We start from the raw sequence: 25,704 nt of genomic DNA, 5'->3' as shown, positions 1-25,704 counted from the left end.
AGGTGGCAAGAGCTTATCTGAGATGTATAACCATACATTGCCCATAAACATAAGGACAGTCGCTTAAGTGAACAGAATCTGAAAGTGATCAAATTACACAATTAAAGATCTAATGGTTATAAGATACATGTAGAAACAATATGGTTTCAGGATGTCAAGTAATTATATTTTATAGAGATTAAACACATGAGAATAATTAGGTTCTATCTATAAACACATCTTTACCACTGCTGATATTATTCATTACTTTGTGTAAACACAAATTTCCCTCTGGTAGTATTCCTTTTTTCTGAACACATTTCTCTATCATTTCTTGATGTAAAGGTCTAAAGGCAAAGGATTATTTTAGCTTCTAATTCTTTGAAAGAGTCTTGTCTTTGAGGAAAGGAAATACACTGGTTATATGATTCTAGGCTGAATATATTCTTTCTTCTTTCAGGATTTTGAAGACATTGTTTTATTATCTTCTGTTTTGCATAGTTTCTAAGGAAAACTATGCTTTCACTTTATTCTTTATGAGTAATGTTTCCTCTCCCTGACTGCTTTTAAGATTTTCTCTTCGATCACTAGTTTTTAGCAATTTGTGCCTTTTATGCTTATTTTACTTGTGATTTATTTAACATTTTGGATATATGGTTTTAAATATTTTATCAAATTTGGAAAATTTCAACCATTCCTTTTTCAAGTACAAGCCCGCCACAACACCCACCACCCCATGGTAGATCACTGAATGTAGTCTCACAGGCTATGAATGTTCATAATATATAATTCATAATATATACCATATATATTACATATATATGTAGAGAGAGAGAAATAAATTAGATAGACGGATAGATAGATCTATATATATACAGAAATGCAATGTGATTGTCACTCTGCCAAATATTGTATACAATTACTCATGTGTAGGGGAAATTTGGGGGCCAGTAATGTATAATTAACTTTTTCCACTCATTTCCCTTTCTTTGGCTCATTTTTAATAGCTTATATTCCTATGTCTTAGTGGTAATGTTTATTCTACACTGTGGAATCTGTTGTTAATTCCATCAGATTATTTTTCATTTCAGATATTGTACATTATATCTCCAAAATTTTCATTTGTGTCTTTTTAAAAATATTCCCTTCTTCCTTTATGATGATCTCAGTTTCCTTTGCATTCTGAAAATATTCACAATTTACAACAGCTGTTTTAAGGATATTGTTTACTAATTCTTTCATTTGAGTGTCTTTCTTAGTTGATTTATCCCCCTTCCACCCCCACAACCCCACACAGTTACATCTCATATTTTCTTGCTCCTTTTTTTGGTTGGTAATTTTTATTAAATATAAGACATTGTGATTTAACCTGCTGCACACTGGATTTTGTTGTATTACTTCAAAGAATGTTGGACTTGCTTATGCATGCAGTTATTTTACTTGTGAATAAATTTGATCTTTCCAAGTCTTAACTGAAAGTTTTTTTAAACCAATTCCAGAGCAGCATTTGCTTTGGGGATAAATTAGTTCTACTACTCACTGAAAGTCTCAATACTTTCTGTATGAAACTAGCTTCTCTCTGGCACTCTGGCCCACAAATTCTATACATCTTCAACTCTATAAGCTCTAATATCTATCTTTTCAACTTAGACTGCTCAGCTCCATTTGGACTTCCCCTCCTCACTCTGCAGCCAGAAAGAATGCAGTAAGCTCAGAAAATTATGGCAATTTTCTCATTTGTTTCTTTCCAACATTGCCTATTGTCTACTATCTGAAAACATTCGTCCGGTTTTCTAATTTCATGCAGCAGAAAGCCAATCCTCATAGCAGTTAATTCCGCATTGGCAGAAGTAAAAGGCAAAACACTGTTTTCTAAAAGCTTTAGTTTTTTGTGTATTAACCAGACTAAATCCAGTCCTAGCTTTTAACTACTCAGAATACAAAACAAAACAAAACAAAAAAAAACTCACCTTATATCCACACGATTTTTGTGTGATGCTTTAATTTTGAAATATTGTAATTACGAATGTATAATTCACAGAGATATTACCCATTGACAAGACTTCCAGAATAATGGTTATATATATATATATATATACACACACATATATATATTTATTTATTTATATATATATTTGGAGAGTAAATTCTGGTCACTGTCAAAGCAGCACAGAGCAAATTAATCTTAGGAAGATTTACTAGGTATAAAAATGTTAAATGTATATAAACAATTAAAAATTATAATGTATCTTACATCATTTAATAAGTAAGAAAGGCATGAATTAAATTTTGAAAACTAGCTTGGTATGGCAGCACACAACTATAGTCCCAGCTACTCTACTTGGAGGGCTGAGGTGGGAGAGTCACTTAAGTGGAGGAGTTCAAGGCTGCAGTGAGCTGCAGTGATACCACTGCAGTGATACCACTGCATTCCAGCCTGGGTGAGAAATCATAGCCCTGTCTCAAAAAAATAAAATAGAAAAAAATAGAAAAAAATTACTAATAAAATTAGAAACTATAATTATGCGATGACATACACATATTTTATGTATTATTATTTTCATATATATTGAACATTATATATTGGGCATTATACAATGTGGAGGAAAAGCACTTAAGTGAGGTGGTCTTCAGCACATATTTTGATAAACCTGCATACACAAATACTTTGGCTGTGTGTGTATCATATGCTTTAGGCTTGGCTTGTGGAATTTTATATATATATATACACACACACACTATATTTACATATATATAAAATATACATATGATATGGTATATATAATATGAATATGATATATCTCTACCATATATATTATATATATGTAGAGAGAGAGATCGATCGATAGATAGATAGATCTATATATACATACAGAAATGCAATGTGATTGTCACCCTGCCAAATATTTTCATATATACAATTACTCACGTGTAGGGGAAATTTGGGGGCCAGTAATGTATAACTTCTGTCTCAGCAAATTTTGCTGATTTCCTTGCCGTATGACCCAAGTGTTCTGACTTATTTTTATGTCTTGTGCATAAGTAAATGCTGCTTATTTAACTGCATATAGGCATTCCAGATTCAAAGGATCCATCTCTATTGCTGATTACTTATGTTAATTCTCAGATTCACTATCTGTAATGTGGAGTATTGTGCTAGATTTTGCAGAATAAATTTTAATGGCCATTTGGACTCTACTTTCTTTCTGTTTCATGAGTACTATAGTATTAAAATGTTTTCACTTTTGCCTTAGGATGTATAATACATATACAGAAAGCACACAAAACATAAATAAACAGCTCTGTGAATTATCACAAAGCAAATACCCACATAGCTGCCAATCCCAGATCAAATATAGGAGATCGTCAGAAACTAGACATCTCCTTATAATCCTTCCCAATTTTGTCCTGTTCTTTCCTCCCACAAAAAGGATATATTGGTCCTACTTTTAATAGCATACACATGGAATAATACAGCAAGCATGCTTTTGTGTTCAGCATATTTTGCTCAGCGTTGTGTTTGTAAGATTTATCCATGTTCCTCTTTTCACTCACAAAATTTCCCAAATATACTTCTATTGTTATCAATCCAGAAATTTAAAATTATTTTGCTGTGTTAAAAAGTGTTGCTCTTCTATCCAATTTAGTTTAACACTAAGTCATCATCATCAAGTCATATACTAACATATTTTAACATCTGTAAGGCAGCATCCATTGTAAACAGCTTCATTATGCTATATGTCATTAAGAAAAGCTGTTAACTAAACTATAAAATATTGATTTCAAATTACTTAAAATTTTCATGATACATATGTAAAATCTCTTATAGATATATTCATATTGTGATGTTTTATTATATATCATCTTTGTGCAAACATAAAAAGGAAATTATAAGTATAATAAATTGAAGAGATTCTAACTTCTTAATATGCATGATTTAATGCTTCTTAATTATTAATTGTTTTCTTAGAGTTGGCAATGTCTAAAAGTTTTCATGCAGGATCAAAGTCTGTGTTGTCTGAGGCATTTTGAATACAGCTTTTCTGCATTGTGCCACTTTCACTATTCTGCAAATTTAGATGCTGATATTTTCTTGATCTCCTAAGATAAGTGTCCGGAAAGGTACTTGGAGAACAACCAAGATTCATATTTTTCTATAAGTGTCTTTAAATAGTTTTAAAACTGAAAAAGATGTGTTTTGGTTTTTCTGCTATATCATGTGCCACATGATCAAGTTTGCACATGTGCTTACAGTAGTAACTGTAATATCTGTCTCCTGACCAGTATTAAGTATAAATACTTCAATTATAGGGAGCAAACTGATTTCCTAAAGTGAAAAAGGTGCATCTAAGAATCAATAAAATATGAGTTAACTGACTTTATTTATATGGAAATAGATGGGTACTCCTGTCATAATTTCAGGATTTTTCAAATATCTTTAACCTTGAAATGTGCTCCCGGGTTATTTACAGTGACTCCAATTCTATAACAATTGCTAGCTGAAGGCTTTGCATTGTCCAGTCTCTGGAAATTAAGTTTAAAACCTCTGTTAAAAAAATACAATTTAAGCTTTTATCATGTTTGACTCAAGAGGTAATTAATCATGCGCTAAAATGTGATAAAGGGTAATGTACCAGAAAACAGTGAACTTGATTTCCAGTGCTAGAGTCTTCTACATTTAAAAACATTTGTTTTCTTCAACCAGATTCATTTGTAAAATAAGAAAAGCAACAAATTTACCTTATAACATTAAGATAATAAAACGGAACAATTAATGTAAAGAGTTTAACCTACAGAAAATACTTATTAAGCATTCACTGTTATTAGATATTATTAGATTTATAAGATTTATAATCTTGAACAAATCACTTCATTTCTCTGAACCTTAACATTTTTTTGCAAAGCATAGAGAAGCTCATTTCTAAGTTGCTTTCACAATTTTTAATTTTTTTATGACTCTAATTTTTAGGTAGTTTTTGGTTTCATAGTGATGGTGGTGGTGGTTATTGCTATAAAATGCCGAACAATATATCGAAACTTGCAGGTAACAAGAAAATGCTGGATGCTTCAAAATAATCTTTTCTCTTATGACAGCTTTGAGGAGTAACTCTGTGAAGGGTGGAGGGTACTGTGTTGAATATTTACAAGGAGCAATACATGAGAGAATAATTGTATACTTGTAGGCTGCTCAGAAACTGGGTGGCTCCTTCTGAAATTGGCCAATGCAGCAAATAAAAATAAAAATCTAACCTGAAGTGTTGAGATTTAGAGACATGTAAGAATTTTTTACGTGTTTGTCTAAATTTCAGTTACACTTTTAGTATTTTAAGAAATACACCAAGAACGTAGGCTGGTAGGACTTTGCTGAATAAATTAGTACCATATTTAACTGTTTGGTGGGAAGGATTCACTTACCTGACCCCTACTAATTAATGAATTAATTGGGAAGGCATAATTTTTCTAAGTACTAACAACACATTTACCTTATCTTTATTATCTTTTTATGCTAATCTCCAATGCAAATTCATTGTCATACTATTTATCAACCCAATCCATCTTCAGCTGATAGAATTATAAAAATAATATTTGGTGTCAGAGAGAGAAGCTTCAATGGAAAATAGAAATTTTGTTCTCTTAAGAATTCATTATAAACTTTTCATTTAAACTTAATCCCAAATCTGAAGTGAGCCAGAGTAGGAATTTGAATTGGAAACACGGTAATATCTTTGATCTAGCATCATATATAAATAAGCTGTTTTAAGAAATTAATTTTCCATATACCTGAAGCTTATTGGCTTAAGAACCAACACCTTTAGATTTTGGCTTAAGAACCAACACCTTTAGATTTCATAGTTTTGTATGAAAATATTTTATATTGCTTTATGTGCTTGTGTGCTTTTAAAGATATTATATGGACTATCAATCATTCTACCTTTTGTTAATGACTCCAGTAACTATAATGACTTACTCTTTCTTTTTTATTTTCAATCACATCATCATAGGCATTTTCTTTTGACTTTTGTTTATTTTACCTCCTCCTCTCCTCCTTTCTTCAGTGGCTCTGCTGTCTGTGCCTAACTAACTATGTTGTTGTACTGCTTTTAGTTAGGTGTGACCTGTGAAAACAAGCAATCAAGCTTGTTGTGGTTTTATGTTAAATTAACTTGGACAATAATATGCAAATTACTAAGGTCAGTTTGGGCTGGTTAATGAAGATAAGCAAGACATACTACCTGAGTTACTCATCTCTGGATGATGCTATGATTTTCTTTTTTTTTTTTTTGTATGTTGTGGTGAAAGAAAAACTTCAGCCAAATTAAATATAAAGGCCTTTTATTGACCAAGAGACAAATCTTCAAAAATCAAACAAATCCTGAATCACTGAATTTTTATTTAAAGCAACTAAAAATTTCCATTATAAGAGCATAACTACATACTTTGGGATTCTATATAACTGTATAAATTGTTTATACATTTAACTATAGTAATGTGCCAAAATAAGAATAATATGCCCTAAAGTATAATTAGGAAAAACAATGATTTATAATTAGATAAGATACAGGTCAGTCAGATGCAATTTCACTGACATGACAAGTTTCTCTATTAAATCATATAATATGGTAATGGACAGAATTCTAGATCTGAATACTATCTATTAATAAATTTATCATAAATACTGTACTCTGCATCAACAATAATAATTTTAATCAAGAAACTGCAAATAGTCTGGGCGTGGTGGCTCACACATGTAATTCCAGCACTTTAGGAGGCCTAGGTGGGTGGATCACTTGAGGTCGGGAGTTCAAGACCAGCCTGGCCGACATGGTGAAACCCTGTCTGTACTAAAAACACAAAAAATTAGCTGGGCATAGTGTCAAATATCTGTAGTCCCAGCTACTTGGGAGGCTGAGGCAGGGGAATGGCTTGAACCCTGGAGGCAGAGGTTGCAGTGAGCCAAGATTGTGGCACTGCACTGCAGCCTGGGCTACAGAACAAGACTCTGTCTCAAAAAAACAAAAAAGAAAGAAACTGCAAATAATTTTGTTCATACCATAATTTTACAGTATCTTTCTGCTTCTTCCTGCTATTCCAATATATCAGTTCCTTTTTATAATATTTTGAACTATACTAAACCTAAATATTTTAAACAAGTTTCTCCTTCAAAACAGACCTTCTACCAGAAAACCTTTATGAAATACTTGCCCAATAAATAACTCAAGTTCATTAAGGGTTGGATAGAGTGTTAGGAAAAATAGCTAAAAAGATTCTTTAAGAGAGGTGATAATGAGAAAAAAATTAAGAAACATTGACATATAATAGAAAAACTGAAATTGTCAGCTGCTTAACCTTGCCAAAATTTTTATAAAATACAGAACTGACTGCATTTTACATTATAAACTCAACATGCAGTTATTCATCGCCCATGGTGCACTATATACTGGGAATATAGCTTGGAAAAAAATGGTAAAGGTTCTTTTGCAGCTTACAATTTAGTAGTAAGACAAAAATTTATACATAAATACAAAATTTATGTAATATCAGATACTTATGTGGGCCATTAACATATGAAAAGCTACTTTAAAGATTCGAGTTCATAGTATTTATTTAATTAAACAATGTTATTGGGCACTTTCTGTGTGTCCACACTGAACTAGATAATATGTAAACAAACACAAGAGTTACATTTCTGCCTTAATGGAGCTTACAATTTAGTAGAAAAGACAGACAATAACTTTAGCAAGGCTGCCATTTGTCTTCCACTGTTTATTCTCCCCTTCTTCTTTACCTTTGAGTTATCTTGGCATGTGGCCACCAAGCTAGACTGCTCTTTCCAGCCTTTCTCTCAGCTAGCTGTGACCACACAGTTAAGTTTTAGCCAATGGGATGCAAGTAGAAATAGTGGCTATAGCTTCCAGTATTAAACTCTTCGCCTCCACCTACTTATTTTCCCCTTGTTTGAGAGCAGGATATTGGTGAAAAATGAAACTGTCTTGAATTCCATGATTAAAAACTACATAAGGAAGTTTGCAGAGCCTCTGCTCCAGATCAAAATCATTTACCTCTGGTTTGTTTTGTGAGTGAGAAAACAAATTCTATCTCTTTCAAGCTACTGAATGGCAGGGTCAAGTTTTTGTTATTGCTTGTTTTTTAATAGCAACTATGTTTGTATCCTAATACACACAACTCTGAATTGTGTTAAATGTTATAAAGAAGAGAACATGGTGATTGAGAGAAAAATAGTAGGAGGTAACTACTTAAGATTAGGAAATTAGGCCCCTCTAAGAAAGTAAATTTAACTTGACATTTAAAGAATAGGAGTTAGTGTATGAGGGCAGGTATGCAAAGTTCACACAGTAGAAGGGATTAGGGACATTTTAGGAATCTCTGAAAGTTCAAAATGGGTACAACTAAGAAATAATGTGCCAGGCAGGTGAAGGACAAGGCTGGAGATAGACCATGTACGTCTTAAAAAGTGTTTTCATTTACTCAAAGTGTCAGGGGCAAGAAGTAAAATGTCATGATTTTGTTGCCATTTTTTAAAGAGCTACCTGACTTATGAATTGTAGAATGTACATTGCTTGGAACCAAAGTGGAAGTGAGAAGATCAGTTAGGAGAGTTTTTTGATCTAGGTCAGAGATGTTGGTGTGTATTAGTCTGTTCTCATGCTGCCAATAAAGACATACCCGAGACTGGGTAATTTATAAAGGAAAGAAGTTTAATTGACTCACAGTTCCACATGGTTGGTGAGGCCTCACAATCATGGCAGAAGTCAAAGGAGGAGCCAAGCCACATATTGCATGGTGGCAAGCAAGAGAGAGAGCATGTGCAGGGGAACTCCCCTTTATAAAACCATAAGATCTTGTAAGACTTATTAACTATCATGAGAACAGTATGGGAAAGACTTGCCCCCATAATTCAATTTCCTTCCACTGGGTTCCTCCTGTGACACGTGGGAATTACAAGAGCTACAATTCAAGATTTGGGTGGGGATAGAGTTAAACCATATTATGGTGCCTTTAAAGACACTTTTATACCATATTATGTATGAAAAGTCCACTTTTGGGAGGCTTGAATCTTTTAAAATACTAAAATATAAATTGGCAGACTCATCAAAAAATTTGATCTTGCTTCTCTTTAGATCAGCCGTAAATGCTACTACATGTGCCTTCACTCGCTGATGATACATGACTCCCCTTTGGTAGTTCCCTGACATTACCAGTATTATACTATAACATTGCTGTTCTGACTTACAGTAATTAAGCTTCTGGTTTTTCCTGTTTGTTTTTCCAAATTGAATCGCCTTTCAAGGCAATCAGGCACTCTTTCTATTAAACCATCACTGTATACAAAAAACAAACACGCACTAAGAGCATGTAAGAATGGAGGTGCTTCTAGAGTTCCCATATTATATTTTAGAGAATGTGACATTCCATAATAATCAAAAGGAGTTAAAAAATCTCATTTATTTTGTATTTATGTGCTAGTTTTCCTTAATTTTTTTCCAGTCTAAACTATCTAGGAGAGATCATTGTAGAAAAACATATCCAAAGCTTTTTAACTAAATGTTCCAGTGATATTACACTCTATTCAAAAGTTTCCCTAGGAATGGTATCTAGGTCTGTAAAGAACTTTATGGGTGAGAATATTTTATTCTGTAATCTATCTATTCAGTTTTAAATTAGCTCCTTTGACTTTGATTCCAAAGTTAGCCCATATTGTCCCACAGCAAATTGATTGTCTGGAGGTCCCAAACTGTCAAATTCAGAGAATCACAATAAAACTGAGGGTATTTTCTGTAGTTCACCAATCTAATTAACATGATCAGTCAGCTGAGCAAACTGTCACACTAGCAAGTCAATTGTTAGGGTCATTTCAGGTATTTTTAGATTAATGTCTTCAATAACACAGGAAACAGTGATGCTGATCTTTAAGGAAAGGTAATAAAGAATTGTAACTGAAGAAGAATAGTCCTGTCAGTTTCCCTTCTACGTCTATATATGATAAATTTAATCTAGAGTGTAAGCAAATATATTAAAGGAACTTTGGCTTCTGAATACTTAGGCTCAGCAGGATTTTTTCCCAAACTTTCTCAGGGAATTATATGACTAGTATTAATGAAACTATTTTTGTAAATATACTTTTAACATTCAAGTTTGTTATATGTGAGACAAATTTAAATGGATATCGAACAGTACTAAATATACAAATATTTATTGCAAAGTTTAAGTCTTTGGAGATCTGAACTATTATTTCATCAGTTCCTGTTAGCTCTATGGTGAATGTATACATGGCTAATATTTCTACACTCACTGAAATGGGGTAGGTGAGTGTTAAAGCAAACTAAATATGGCCTGAGAAGGACTCCGTACTTCTATATTTGAGTGCTGGTGGATGAACTGTAACCTAGCTTAATAGGCAGACAAGATTGCAGACCTAATTTAGGATTATGTGCCTGTAACAATAGCTGAGTCTTGGCCAATCCCAGTGGCCACACTTCAACCACTCATAGACTCGTAAGTGTTCAAACTGTGTTCAAATAAGCCAAACACCAACCTGTAACCCATTCAGCTTTTTCTGTATCTCACTTTCGATTTCTCTACCCCATTTACCTTTTATTGTCTATAAATTTGTTCTGACCACAGGCATCTCTGTAGTCTCTCTGAATCTGATGATATTCTGGGGGCTGCCCAGTTTGTGAATTGTTCATTGCTCAGTTAAACTCCTTTAAATTTAATTTGGCTAAAGTTTTTCTTTTAACAGATGGTGTCAGAAGTGGGTTCTGAAGTAGATGGTCTAGAACCCCCCCAGGAGCATTGAGTGAACAACAAGATACCTGCTGGACCCACCTGTGTCCTTTGGTCTCTGAGTAGCTGGGGATCATAATTAAGTTCTCTCTCTGATTTCAGAGCTCTACAGATTTGTGTTTTGAGCTCTCTGAGTTTATTTGGGTAAATTTCTATTCCACACTGGGTTTGGCAGTTGCAACAGAAACTAGACTGGGCCCAGGATGGGATTTGATTCAATAATTAACTGGCTTGGATCCAGAGGCATCTTACATCTGACTGGGTCAGAAAGAAACTGGTAGTAAATTGTAATATTGCAGTGTTTGTAAAATTTGGCTTTTGGAAAGTCATGGGGATTTTTGTGTTCTACCTCTTTGTTTTATTTTTCTTGCATGCTTAGGTAGGAAAAAAAGTCATAGGCTAAGTTAATCAAGGGAACCTGAGAGCAAAGCCAGTATTTTAGGTAAAAATCAATTCTTAATTTCTGAAAAACTGAGTTCCTGCCAGCTTATACACTAGGCCCTGGAAGCAGCAAAGTCTTACAGAAATGGTGAAATCTTACTAAAGGTAACTTACAGTAGAACATTCCAAATGGACAACAATGCATGGAAATGCATTTAAAAAAAAGCAAAGATTTTCTTTTGAGTTGTGGCTTGGACCCCAGGGCTATAGTGTGGTGAGCAGGGTTACTAGGGTACCTCAGGGAAAAGAACCCAGAAGTCTGCTACGCAGGCAAAAGGGTAAGAATCTCAGACTTCTGGTCTCTCTCTGTTCAAACCAGCTGAATGAATGGTAAAAATAACTATATCCTCTGCAAAGTTTTAATTAATGGAAGATAAGAATTCTGAGGCTAGTCTTAAGCTGTAGTGAGTCTGGTGTATTTTGTGCTGTGAATTTGTTTTTCTGCGTTGGGGGTACCTTAGGATAGAACATGGGTTTACAACCCCATAAGCCTGCTGCTCAAGACAGCCCAGCTAGCTGGTCCATAACAAATTTCTGCAGGTCCCTGAAATGAAAAAAAAAAACCTGAATGAGGTCTCCATCTTGTATTATGTCCTTGGGAGCTTGACCTTATAACTCTGTGGTGGTAATTTCTCTTTGTCTCTGCTTTCCAGGGAACAAGAATTTTAGGGCTCATGTTACAGTTAGCTCTAAAAATTATCCTGAGTAGGTAAAAACCTTTGTAACCTCAAAAACAACTACTCTAGACTCCTTCTGGGAAGGGCAACAGATACTGCCCAGTGCTGTAGCTCAGTAGCTAGTCTTCTGTCCTTTCACAGTGGCGGCCTGGGTTTGATCTTGGCTTAGGGAATGAGTCCTTTGGTTTAATACCTGTGTGACCTTTATCACTTGTAAAGGTCTCTTCCCCTCCATGAACAACTTCTAGTTTCTCTTCTTAAATCTTTCCTTCTCTCAGCTGCCTTTAAAGATTCTAGATTTTGTAAAAACAGATTATCACTTATTTGAAAATACCTCATACACTCATGGTTAAGTCAAGTCATAACCTTAGTTGAGGCTTGTTGGTTTCACCTGTGAGGTAACTTTTGGTAAAGTTTAAAAGCCAGAAATATTGGCTGTGGCTAAAGTTGGGTAATAAGAAATTTAAAAGTACTTTTTTTTTTTTTAAAGGGAGTGCTATAGTTAAAAGTCAGCTTAATTAAAAGTGGATATCCAAGCTACAGGTACATTTAAAAGGCCTTTATGTCTTTTCTCTCCATTTATCTTGTTTTGCTGGAAAAAAAGGTTTTTTTCTTCTCAGTCGACTGAATTATTTTTCTCCATTTTGTCTTGCCACTCTTAATGCACGCAGGAGAGGCCCTAAAATAACTTCTGATAGCCTGGGACTCCTTGGGAAAACAGACAAGGCTCCATTGACCCCATTTTGGAAAAAAAACAAACTAACAACAACAACAGAAAAAGCACCTCTGTTTTCCTCATGGAACCCCAAGAATTAAAAGTGGATAGATCCCTCTCATAATCTGTTTTGCCTTCCAGCTGTGCCTGCTTATTAGGCTTTAGAAACTGAATGTTTTCCTAGTCATTTCTTGAGGGGCTCCATGCTAAAGCCAGTAATCCAATTAAGAAACTTAGAAACTGTTAAATGAAAAAAATCTTACAACTACTGGATCTTTTTCTGTCTGTCTGTAGTAATATATGTGTTGTGTGTGTAATATTTATATAAAAGAGCTCTAATTAATTGGCTTAAAGAAAAGTAAGTGCTAAAATCAAATTTTTTTAAAAAAATAGAAACTAATGTCTTAGTTTGTGTAACTTTAGTAACTTGGGAAATAAAAACAGCTTTAAAGATAATTGGCAAAATAAAAATATTTGGTCTGAGTTACACAGGTCAGGTATTAGGTTTGCTCAATGCTTTAAGATCATAAACTTCTTTGACTTTAAAAAATTGTTTAATGTATTTTGGAGAATAAGATTTAAATAAGGCCTGAGGACATGTGGAATTAGCTATGCCCCCTAGCTATGGAAAGCAGGTTATAAAGAAAAAAGGGATTTTATATAAGAAAGTATCTTGTACGGTAAATTCTTGTTCTAAAGTAAAATAACCAGTTGTTTAAAAAGAGGGATGCTTAGGTCAAGTCAGAAAGTCCAAGCATGTTATAGATGGTCTAAGTCGTGAAAGGATATCTATGTACCAAAACTAAAAGTTTCTAAGAGTTACCATTATAACATATAATTGAGACTACTGAAAACACAGTTTTAAATGGAAGGTATGTGAGGGAAGTTAAATATGTTTTGGTAAAAGATTATAAGAATGCATGGGAATGTACATTTTTGCCTGGTTTAGAAAAGTAGAAGATTGTTTAAAATTAATAAGATAAAGCTAAACGTTTGAACAAGTTGTGGAAGGTGTGTAAAAAATTAATCTTGGAAAAAAATTCTGTGTGGACATTGGTTAACGTTAAAGGGGTATTTTTTTTTTAATAAATTGAACATTGGAATAAAAGCACAACAGGTTTTTTAGAGCACTGATCCGCTCTTTCACAAAAACTATAAAGGGTTATAAAAGGTTTATGAGAATCTCAATCTTATGGTCAAACCAATGAAGACTGATACATTTGTCTATAAGGTTTTATTAAAAATTGGCTTGATGTTACTAGAACATTAATGCAAGGGTGAAATTTGGTTTTATCTCTTGAAGAAGATTTTCATGTAATATTTATTAAAAGATAATGCAAGATTTTTGCCTTTTTAATAAATTACTGAAAAAAGAAAGACAAGAGATCAATTGTTTGGAAAGCTAAGTCTTTCCTCTATCAATAAGTAAAGGTTTTTGCCTTTAAAAAATTTTTGAGTCATCATTTTGGTGAAATGAATGACTTAATGTAATCTGGAATTCTATTTCATAATATCAAGTGTTTTAAACCTTTAACCTATTTGATAGGCTTCCCAAAATCAAATTTCAGCTTCAAAATTGTCTTTTCTAACCCGTAACTTTGAGATGCTACAGACGGCCCCTGAAGTATTCAAAAGAGAAGTAAACAGGATTATCTGATATGTTTAGTTACATGGGAAGAATTGCCAAAATTTAAAATAATGTTAATCTTAGGGTTATATTTTAGTGAATGATATTAATATATGTTCCCAAATTGTATGGGATTTCTAAAATTCTAAATATGTCTGAGTAAATACTGTCAATGATAATTAAGGATATTATGTTAAGTACCAAAGATCACTGAAACAACCAAATTGCCTTGTCAACTGTGTCTATCACTATGACTAAAGTTGTTTCCACAGTTGCAGTTTCTGAAAAGTTCACAAGCACACAAAATCCTAGAATAGGGTGTCTTTTAGGAGGTTCACGAAAGGATGGAAAGAACCTTGAAAAGGACTCTTGAATACAATTTTCTAATAACTTTAAATTCATATCATTTGGACTGAGTGATAATTCCAGAAACTTTAATAAAAAGACTGTCTGGTTAATAAAACTGAGAATCTCAGTAGAACAAAAACAAACTGAATACCAAGAAAATACTTTACCAGATTGTCATGTTAAACCAGCTGATACTAAAATTGTTTAAATATGCAATTTGAATGAACTCCATGGTCTAAGTCAAATTACCTATGATAACCCATTAGTTATCAGTGCTATGCACATACATTTTAGAAATATTTTTATGCAAAAGGACATAAGTCCAATGTTGAGCATGGAATCACGGAGAACCAGAATGGCCACCTTGTTCTTCCTGACTCCTTAAAGCTTCTGTTTTTAAAGGTTCTGCATTGCATGACTCATCATAGAAAAGATAAAATGATCCAAATTAAATACATACTGGTGTGGTGACTTAAACTTGCTAAAATAGTTTATAACCAATGTTTGGTTTGTTAAATCCATACTCCTGGGAAGACAATCAAAGCTTCAAGTACATTTTGCTACCCGATGGGCCACTTAAACATTTCCAAATGAATCTCATTCAACTGTCATTATCAATACATGTTTTCTGGTTGTATAAAAGCTTTCCCGTGCAAGAGGGCTGATGTTATAACAGTAGATTATTATGCTACAGTGTATTTTCACCAGGTAAAGAAAGATTATGGTTCACTGACTGAGGACAACCCCTTCACAATATACAACCCAAAGACTGGTCTTCTGAGAACATCAGAGAAAGACAATCCTTGCCGTCCACACTACAGCAAAACTTTGGGACTTGAATTCTAGGCTCATAATCTCACAACTGAGAAGGGTCCCTCCACACCTTTGTAACTGTACACCTACTTGAACCCTTAAGGTAAAGCTAACCAGGAAAGTTTCTCCCTAGAAGAAGATGGCATCCTTGGCATCTTCTTCCAAAATAACAGATCAAGACGTCTCTACTATCATGAGACTTTTACCTTTGAATATTTTTTCCCTTGGTTATAACTTTATGAACAATAGAATTGAAAAGGGGGTCTGTTATGTGCACTTATGGGATACACTTTTATTTGTGAAGGATTTTGCAGCCAGTCTTGTACATGGTGTGAAACAGAACATGGGTTCACTCCTCTTAACCCACATCACAGGTTAAAGAGAGCATTGCCAGAAAGCCTTCACTCTTCTGAAAGGCATCATTTATTAGGTTCTTTTTCCATGATTTGAAATAAAAGAGACAATGATTGATTAGAAATGTATTCTTCATGACAGTCCCTCCAGCAGATTCTACCATAAAGGCTATGGTTACACAACAGACTTTAAATTATTTTGTGAAAGTTATGATAAACAGAAATATTTGTGCAGCTGCTGGCACTTGTGGCCTATGGAGAAATTCAGCTGTAGGGATTAACAAAAAGACGACTTAGTTAAGTGAGTAGAGGCTTTAGCTCATTCTTTGATCTATTTGATTTTAGGTGGTTTGGTTTATGGGTACCCTAGTTAAAGAGCATACTCCAACCTCTTGGTATTATTCTCCCGATTGTCATAATAGTAGTCACTCTGGTGCGCTGTATTCACTAAAAGGTATTAAATGTTTGCATGCAGCCATCTCTAGAATGTCAAATGGTCTCTCTTCAACTGCAATGACAAAAGCTCAAAGAAATGTGTGACCATGAGGACACTGTAACCTATGAATGACATGCTGAGACTGGAAACCCAAAATGATGATAACTGAGAGTGGCAATAAGGCCCTAAGTTTTGGTCACACTCTCATCTAAGTAAGAATCTGACAAAGAAAGAAAGGGGAATTTTTTTTTTTTTTTTTTTTTTTTTTTTTTTTTGAGACGGAGTCTTGCTTTGTCACCCAGGCTGGAGTGCAGTGGCGCAATCTCGGCTCACTGCAAGCTCCGCCTCCCAGGTTCACGCCATTCTCCTGCCTCAGCCTCCCGAGTAGCCGGGACTATAGGCGCCCGCCACCACGCCCGGCTAATTTTTTGTATTTTTAGTAGAGACGGGGTTTCACCGTGTTAGCCAGGATGGTCTCGATCTCTTGACCTCGTGATCCGCCCGCCTCGGCCTCCCAAAGTGCTGGGATTACAGGCGTGAGCCACCGCGCCCGGCCGGAATTTTTTTTTTTTAACACAATTATGGGAGGCCCTTGTTTTGCACTACACCCCAGCAGACCAAACAAAGCCAAATTAGAGTCACTAGTGCTAAATATGACATAGTTTGACAGTTTGGGACCTTCAGACAATCACTTAGCTGTTAGACAAGATGGCCTATCTTTGGAATCAAAGTCAAAGGAGCTGATGTAAAACTGAATAGATTACACACAAAATATTCTCACCTATAGAGTTCTTTACAGACCTAGATACCATTTCTAGGAAAACTTTTAAATGGAGTGTAATATCACTGGAACGATTAGTTCAAAAGCTTTGGATATATTACAGTCACTAGTCACCAAATTAGAGTCACTAGTGCTAAATGTGACATAATCAAACTAAGACTTTAAGAAAACACATAGATCCAAGAACATACTAGGTTTTGTTTTTCTCCTGAAATTTACAATGATAATAGTGACATCAATGACAAAGTTTTGGTCAATCTCTCAAAATTGAGAACATGACCAAAGGGGGGGAATTGTTAAAGCAAACTCAATATGGCCTGAGAAGGACTTTGCACTTCTGTATTTGAGTGAGTCCTTCTAGATGAACTGTAACCTAGCTTAATAGGCAGACAAGATTGAAAACCCAACTTAGGAGCATACACATATAACAAGAGCTGAGTTTTGGACAATCCCAACAGCCATACTTCACCACTAATAGACTCGTAAGTGTTCAAACTGTGTTCAAATAAGGCAAACACCAACTTGTAACCAATCCATCTATTTCTGTACCTCACTTCCGATTTCTGTACACCACTTCCCTTTTTTTGTCTATAAATTTGTTCTGACCACAAGGCATCCCTGGAGTCTCTCTGAATCTGCTGTGATCCTAGGGGATGCCTGATTTGATAATTTTTTCATTCCTCAATTAAACTCCTTTAAATTTAATTCTGCTGAAGTTTTTCTTTTAACATGAGTAACTGAGAATTATTAGGGTAACACTCAAGAGGTTATCATGAACGTATTAGGATATATAAACAGAGTCAACTTGAATGTGCATAGGTTGCAAAAACAGAGCTTATAGAGAATTATGATAGACTACTGTTGGAATTTGGCTATTTTCCTCCTATGTCCTTCTATCAAACCCATTTTGTCGTCTTGAAAAAGTGTCTATTTTCTGGGATCCTAGTGCAAGTAAGTTCCTATCTTGACCATGCTTCTGTAGAGCTCCCATATTTTAGATAATGTAACATTCCATAATAATCAAAAGGGTAAAAAATCTAATCATTTTTTAATTATGTGCTGGTTTTCGTTTATTTTTTCCCAGTCTAAACTATATAGCAGAAAGCATTCTAGGAAAATATATCCAAAGCTTTTGAACTAATGGTTCCAGTAATATTACACTCCATTTAAAAGTTTTCCTAGAAATGGTATCCAGGTCTGTAAAGAACTCTATAGGTGAGAATATTTTGTGTGTCATCTATTCAGTTTTACTTTAGCTCCTTTGACTTTGATTCCAAAGACAGGCCATCTTGTCTACCAGCTAAGTGATTGATTGTCTGAAGGTCCCAAACTGTCAAATTCAGAGTATCACAATAAAACTTATTTCCTGTAGTTCACCAATCTAATTAACACAATCTAATTAACATAACCAATCAGCTTTATAAACTATCAATCATTAAACAATATAGAATATCCAAGATCTTTTTGCCTGAGAACAATCTCAACTTCAGCTGTTTGTCCAAGCTTGCCTTTGCTTGGCTTTGGCGAGGCCTCAATTTCATCAAATCTTTTATATTTGTACTTAGTGAAGGTTTCTTTTTCTAGCAACCAAAATTATGATTCTTCAATACATAACTAGATTTTAAGTTATAGCAAAAGCACAACCATCTAGAGTCTCAAGTCAAAAGGATGGTTCAGTACTTTTAACTCATATTTGTGTGTGTGTGTGTATATATATATATATATATATATATATATGTAATATTAGTACAGTGAGACCTGCATTTAGTTAATAAAAAATAGATGCAAATGAAGAATGTGCTGGCTTATTTACAAAATAAATGTATAAAAATATTGTAAGTTCAGGATATAGAGAAGAAGAAATAATAACACATTAAAAAATAAAGTGGAAGTGCAGGTTAAAAAAATCACTTTAATATCTTTTAATAACTGTTAACTGCTTTTCTTATATAGGATTTTGTACAGTTTTCTTAATACTTTTCTTTACAGTTTATATATGTGGTCCTGTATCCCTAGTAATATTCTATATCATTTTAGAACAGGACATTTATTCTATCCTTCTCGGTTTAAAACTTAAACATTTGGATGTTTGTACCACAATTAGTAACTGAATACAGAACAGAATAGTTGTTACAATGCAATACAAACAGCCTAAAACTCTTACTGGCTCACAAGAACAAAGGTTTAATTCTAGATCCCACTATACATTCATTCTGCGTGAACTGTGAATTTGTTCCATGTAGATATTGCATAAGAGAGAAGTTGTGCATGGGAAACCTTCTGCAGGCTCTTTTTCTTCATAAGTAACACTTGTTACTGACTCTCACATTTCATTAGATTAATCAAGACAAATGACCAGATGTGGTGTCAACATGTCTAGAAAGTACAATTTACTCATATCAAGGAAAGTAACAGAAGAGAGAAAAATAAGGATTTTGAGAAACATACAATCTACCACAAATTATATTAGCTGAAACCATTTACTTAATTCCTCCAATTCGCAAAGAATCTATTAGACAGAAATGCAAGTAGCCACATATGTGCAAACATCTATCACAATATTTGACATATTGTGGACACTCAATAAAGTTATCTTCCCTTCTACATTTACTATTCTAAAATAATTTACTTCCATGTGGTAGGTGCTCAAAACTATTTTATGTGAAGACAATAATTATGAAGTTACATCCATTTCATACATGCACCTCATCTACATATGCCAGAATAAATCACAGTCTTTGTTGTTGAATGAGTTCTATCTGATGGCAGAAATAAATTTATATTGTCTCATTTATGCTATTTATTACATTTCTATAGATTATAACTCGCAGTCATGGATGTTCCCCCAAAAAGGAGAGCCTTAGGCAAAAGCCTGTATTTTGCCACTCTATTGAGGAATGCAATTCCTAGAATTCAAAAGCGAGAGGAAAGGAGAATGAGTCAAGAAGAAAATGTAAGCATGTGTGTTTATTAGTGGCTGACTGCAACTTAGAATCAATTCATATGAGGACTTTACATTACAGAATTTACTTCTTTGAGACTTTTAAGAAATGCTATACCACAGGAAGTCCAGCCTAAAAGATAAAAAAGATAAATACGATTCAAAACTAATACATTGAATTAGAAATGCACACAGTTCATTCCTAGTTGTTATTTAAGTTTTTTTTTTTTTTTTTGAGACGGAGTCTCGCTCTGTCACCCAGGCTGGACTGCAGTGGCGCAATCTCGGCTCACTGCAAGCTCCGCCTCCTGGGTTCACGCCATTCTCCTGCCTCAGCCTCCCGAGTAGCTGGGACTACAGGCGCCCGCCACTACGCCCGGCTAACTTTTTGTATTTTTAGTAGAGACGGGGTTTCACCTTGGTCTCGATCTCCTGACCTCGTGATCCGCCCGCCTCGGCCTCCCAAAGTGCTGGGATTACAGGCGTGAGCCACCGCGCCCGGCCGTTATTTAAGTTTCAATCCTCTAGGTGTTTAAATCAGGTGGCAGTGCTACATTAGCTATGTAATTATAGAGTCATAATTCCAAACCCTAATGAATTATTTTTCTTACCTTAATGCTTCTTTTTCCTCAAATTAAGAATTTTTTTGGCTGGGCGCGGTGGCTCATACCTGTAATCCCAGCACTTTGGGAGGCCGAGGTGGGCGGATCACCTGAGGTCAGGAGTTCGAGACTAGTCTGGCCAATATGGCAAAACACCATTTCTGCTAAAAATATAAAACTTAGCCAGGCATGGTGGCAGGCGCCTATAGTCCCAGCTACTCGGGAGGTTGAGGCATGACAACTGCTTGAACCTGGGAGGTGGAGGTTGCAGTGAGCTGAGATTGAGCCACTGCACTCTAAACTGGGTGACAGAGCGAGACTGTCTCAAAAAAAAAAAAGAATTTTTTCATTTATCCCTATAAACTCATTTTCTCTTTGAAATCTGCAATTGCTAAAACAATTAGCCATTTATAAATTATGATAATTTTTGTATGGGATAATAATATAGAACTATTTATATGGCTTTTACTGGTAAATGTACATTGTTGACATACCTCCCAAATTAAATACCACAAAAGAATGGTAGGTAGTGAAAATTTATTTCACTGGTATTGAAAGGGCTTGATTTTAGTCCCAACACTGTCATTAGCACTGTAACAATGTATAAGTAAGTCACTTAAGATGTCTGGACATCAGTATCTTGTTAATTTAACAGAAGATTAAGAATATATTCAGTCTATGCTATGCAGAATCATAGGAGTTCTATGTAATACTTTAATAATATTTTGGATGGAAGTCATAATGAATAATACATTAATCTATAACTTCTTTACACATTTAAGGGTTTTTACCAAAACTTCTAACTTTTATCTGATTTACTGATTTGGTGTCTGAAAATACTTTTATTTAGAAGGCATCTCACTTGCTTAGAAAGCCAGTGGATCAAAATCTATGAAAATACCTGATGCTATGCAACTTGACTTTGCAACACTCAAACTAAAAATTGAAGTACCCTCCATAGTAATCTCTTGAGAGTATCCAAGATATATGGTCATATTGATGAAGGGATTCAATTATCAGTGACAGAAACTTGCACTGAAAATTAATATAAGTAAAATGAAGGGTATTGATCACTGTCAACTCACCAGGAGGGAACAAAAAGAGAAAAAAAGATGTCAGCATATTTGGAAAGAAAGATAATTGAAAAATGGAACACAGTATCTACTTGATAGTTTCTCATGTCAGTTATTACAGCTATCAAGCCTTCAGAGGAAGCCAGAGTGACTCAGGTAGCATTTAAATTAATGTGGAAATATAAGTTTAAGCATAGACAACTATGTTTTCTTTTTATCAAATCTATCAAATAATAGTACAACTATGTTTTCTTTTTATCAAATCTATCAAATAATAGTATACGAAGCTATCAAATTCTATTTTAAAAATCTATCAACATAAAGCTCAAATTATTGTCAATTAAACATTATGATAGTGTTTTAAGCATTGTATGTGTATGTGTGTGTGTTTTTATGTACAACACCAGGGTGGGGCACAGAAATAAGAAAAGATATTTTGAAGAGGGTAAGAAGGGCAATTTTACATTAACCATGACACTGCTCCCCCAAACCTCCACAGCCTATTGCAGAGAGAGATACTGTCTGCACTGTGAAAGAGGGGTGAAGTGATTGATTACTCAACTTTGCTACAGACTCCAGGACCAGTTCTGCCTCAGTGAACCCTGGCAACAAACCGTTCCTCTCAGACACAGTCTCCAAGCTAGCCCTGACAGCCTCAGGTTCCAGGCCTGCCTCTGTGCCAGGTCAGTGCCCACAGCCCTAGGTTCCAGGGTAGCCCCCATGGATTCAGGACACAGGTCCACTATTGTAGACTGAGATTTCCAACCCCCACCCCGCCACACCCATCCAGGAAACAATAAAGAAAACAATCTTATTTACAATCACATTAAAAAATACTTACAGATAAATTTAACCAAGGAGGTAAAAATATCGAAACATGTGAAAGTATGTAACATTGATTAAAAAAATTTAAGATGACACAAATAAATGAAAGATATTCCATGTTCAAAAATTGGAAGAAGTAATATTATTAAAATATCCATAGTATCCAAAGCAATCTACATATTCAATGCAATTCCTATCAAAACTCTGAAGATATTTTTCCCAGAAATAGAAGAAAAAAATTCTAAAATTGTTATGAAACCAACAAGGATCTCGAAAGCAAAGCAATCTCCAGTAAAAATAACAAAGGTGAAGGTATCAAAGTATCTGATTTCAAAATATATGACAAAGGTATAGTAAAGAAGAATGGCACTACCATAAAAACAGCCACATAGATTAATGAAACAAAATAGAAAGCCCAGAAATAAATTCATGCATTTACAGTCAATTCATCTTTGACAAAGTTTTCATTAATACACAATGAGGAAAAGACAGTCTCTTGAATAGTGTCAGAAAAATTAGATATCCACATGCGTAAGAATAAAATTGGACCTTTATATTATACAACACACAGAAATAAACTCAGAAAGACACATAAGACCCAAAACTATAAAACTCCTGAATGAAAACACAGATAAAAAGCTTCTCGACATTGATCTAGGCAATGATTTTTCAATAGGACTCCAAAAGCAGAGGCAACTAGGGCAACAATAAACAAATGGGATTGCATCAGATAAAAAGCTTCTGCACAGCAAAGACAATCAACAAAATGAAGAGACAACTTACAGAATGGGAGAATACATTTGCAAAGCATACATCTAATAAAAAGTTAATATCCAACATATGCAAGGAATTCAAGCAACTCAAAAGAAAAAAACAAAACATTCTGATTGATTTAAAAATGGGCAAAACACCTGAATAGACATCTCCTAAAAGAAGACATACAATCAGCCAACAAACACATGAAAAAATGTTTAACATCTCTAATTATAAAGAAAATACAAGTTAAAACTGGAATGAGATATCACTTCACACCTGATACAATGGCTATAATCAAAAAGAAAAATGATAAATATACAATGGCTATAATCAAAAAGAAAAATGATAAATGTTGGCTTAAGATATAGAGAAAAAATAACCTTTTTGTACATTGTTAGTGGGAATGTAAATTAGTATATACATTATAGAAATATTTGAAAATTGAACTGCTATATAATTCATCAATGCCACTTCTGGCTACCTATTCAAAGGAAATAAAATCAATATCTCAAAGACGTATCTGCAATTTCATGTTTATTACAGCATTATTCACAATAGCCAAAATGTGGAATTAGGATGTGTATTGTCAGATGGTGATAATGAGTAATGCATTGATATTGTTGGAAACCAATGTTCTTACTGTTGTAAAGGGAAACTGGAGAGAAGCAAGGAAGTAATGCAGTGATAAAATTTAATCCATATAAACTGATAATTTTTAAATGATTATATTTATTTTTTAGTTTTGATACCAAATGGGTATCCAAATCAATAATAGCTAATTCACAATGGACTTATGTAATGTCTGTATATGGGGTTTTGAACACGAACACCATTTTCTACTAAAAGGGACCAGGACTCCTTTATGAGTTGGCTGATTCCAGGTTGTGTAGATAATACAAGGTAATCCTGGAATGTCAAGTTAGGTCTATAAACAAGAAAATATTTAGAGCAAAAATAAACAACTCATTAGAAGAGATAGAAAACAAAATTTAAAATAGTACAGGAAAAAAGAATGTATATGGGAAATCATAACGTGGAGACACATCAAAATAACGCAGGTACTAACTTGAAAGAATTACTGCTAGCTGAATGTGGGATAATTTGAACATCAAAAGAGATAATGAGTGTACTGATTTTAAGCTTAAAACCAGTACTGAAGCAACTGATTGACTAAATTATGGCACACTCACACACTGAAGTACCATACAACTCTGTAAAAATAAGAAAAATCTTTATGGATTTTAGGCTTAAAACCAGTACAGTAATTACTTAAGAAATGCAAGAATAAACAATTCCACAGTGATAATATTAAAAGGAGTTATTTTTTTCTAAAGAATCCAGCTAATAATATAGAATGAATATCATGATTTTACAATCACTTTGCAAATCATGATGCAGGCAAAGAAAAAAAATACCCACAGATTCTTGAAGTTACCCCACAGATTAGTTACTAATTAAAATAGAAGAAAGGTGATTTCATAATGGAGAAATCTGATAGACAATAACTTAACCAAGCAATTAAACAACATTATAAATAATGGAATTAAACTGATACAGAATACATTCTGTGTCTCTTGATGTAATTCATTGGAAAGGCAGGGTATCTCTATGCAGAACTTTGCTAAAAATATTTAGCCAGAATTTAGTAATTAGAAAATAATAACAGACCAGGCACAGTGGCTCATACCTGTAATTTGGGAAGCCGAAGCAGGAGGATCACTTGAGGCCAGGAGTTTGAGGGCAATATAGCAAGACCATGTGTCTAAAAATATAAGATAAAATAAAATTAGCTGAGCATGGTGGTGTGAACCTATAGGTCCAGCTACTTAGAAGGCTGAGGCAGGAGGATCACTTGAGCCCAGGAGGTCAAGGCTGCAGTAAGTTGTGATCATGCCACTGTGTTCTAGCCTAGTTGACAGAGAAAGACTATGTCTCAAAAAAAAAAAAAAAAAAAAAAGACACATGAGAACTAAATGCAGTATGTGTTCTTGATTGAATCCTGAATTTCTAAAGAAATCTATAACATATACTTTTGAAATTCTTAGAATAACCCTCCAATTTTAATATGGACCTTAAAATAAATATTATTTTCAACAACAACAAAGGAAAAAATTAACAAAGTGAAGAGATGACCTATGGACTGGAAGAAAATATTTGCAAACCATATATCTGATAAGGGGTTAATATCCAAAGTATGTAAAGCAAGCAAAAAAATAAGGCCCAAAAAGATTTAAAAATGGGTAGAAGATCTGAATAGAAATTTCTCAAAAAAAAAATGAAATTGGCCAAAAGATACAAGAAAAGAAGTTCAATATCACTAATTATTAGAGAAATACACTTTAATATCCAAAGGAGATAGCCCTTTCACACCTGTTTGAATGGTTATTATCTAAAAGATAGATAGATAGATAATAAGTGGTGTCAAGGATGTAGAGAAAGGGTAACTCATATACTGTGGGTAGGAAAGTAAATTAGTATATCCATTATGAAAAACAATATAGAGGCTCCTCAATAAACTAAAAATAAAATTG

The 25,704-nt window shown here is 34.0% G+C and overlaps 2 long non-coding RNA genes across 2 annotated transcripts in view; both read left to right on the top strand.

The window, feature by feature from the left end:
- Positions 1-25,704, top strand: part of LOC134756793 (uncharacterized) — a 1,394,997-nt gene that overhangs the window by 1,147,269 nt on the left and 222,024 nt on the right. The gene's annotated exons all lie outside the window — the stretch shown is intronic.
- LOC129531598 (uncharacterized) lies at positions 16,456-25,134 on the top strand. The gene is made up of 2 exons (XR_008676879.2): positions 16,456-19,929; positions 22,092-25,134. It is a non-coding gene; the product is annotated as an uncharacterized lncRNA (long non-coding RNA).

The sequence above is a fragment of the Gorilla gorilla genome, chromosome 12 (assembly GCF_029281585.2).
Source record: "Gorilla gorilla gorilla isolate KB3781 chromosome 12, NHGRI_mGorGor1-v2.1_pri, whole genome shotgun sequence".
NCBI classification, from domain to species: Eukaryota; Metazoa; Chordata; class Mammalia; order Primates; family Hominidae; genus Gorilla; species Gorilla gorilla.
The sequence above is the reverse complement of the archived record's forward strand: the minus strand, read 5'-3'. Positions and strand labels throughout refer to the sequence as shown.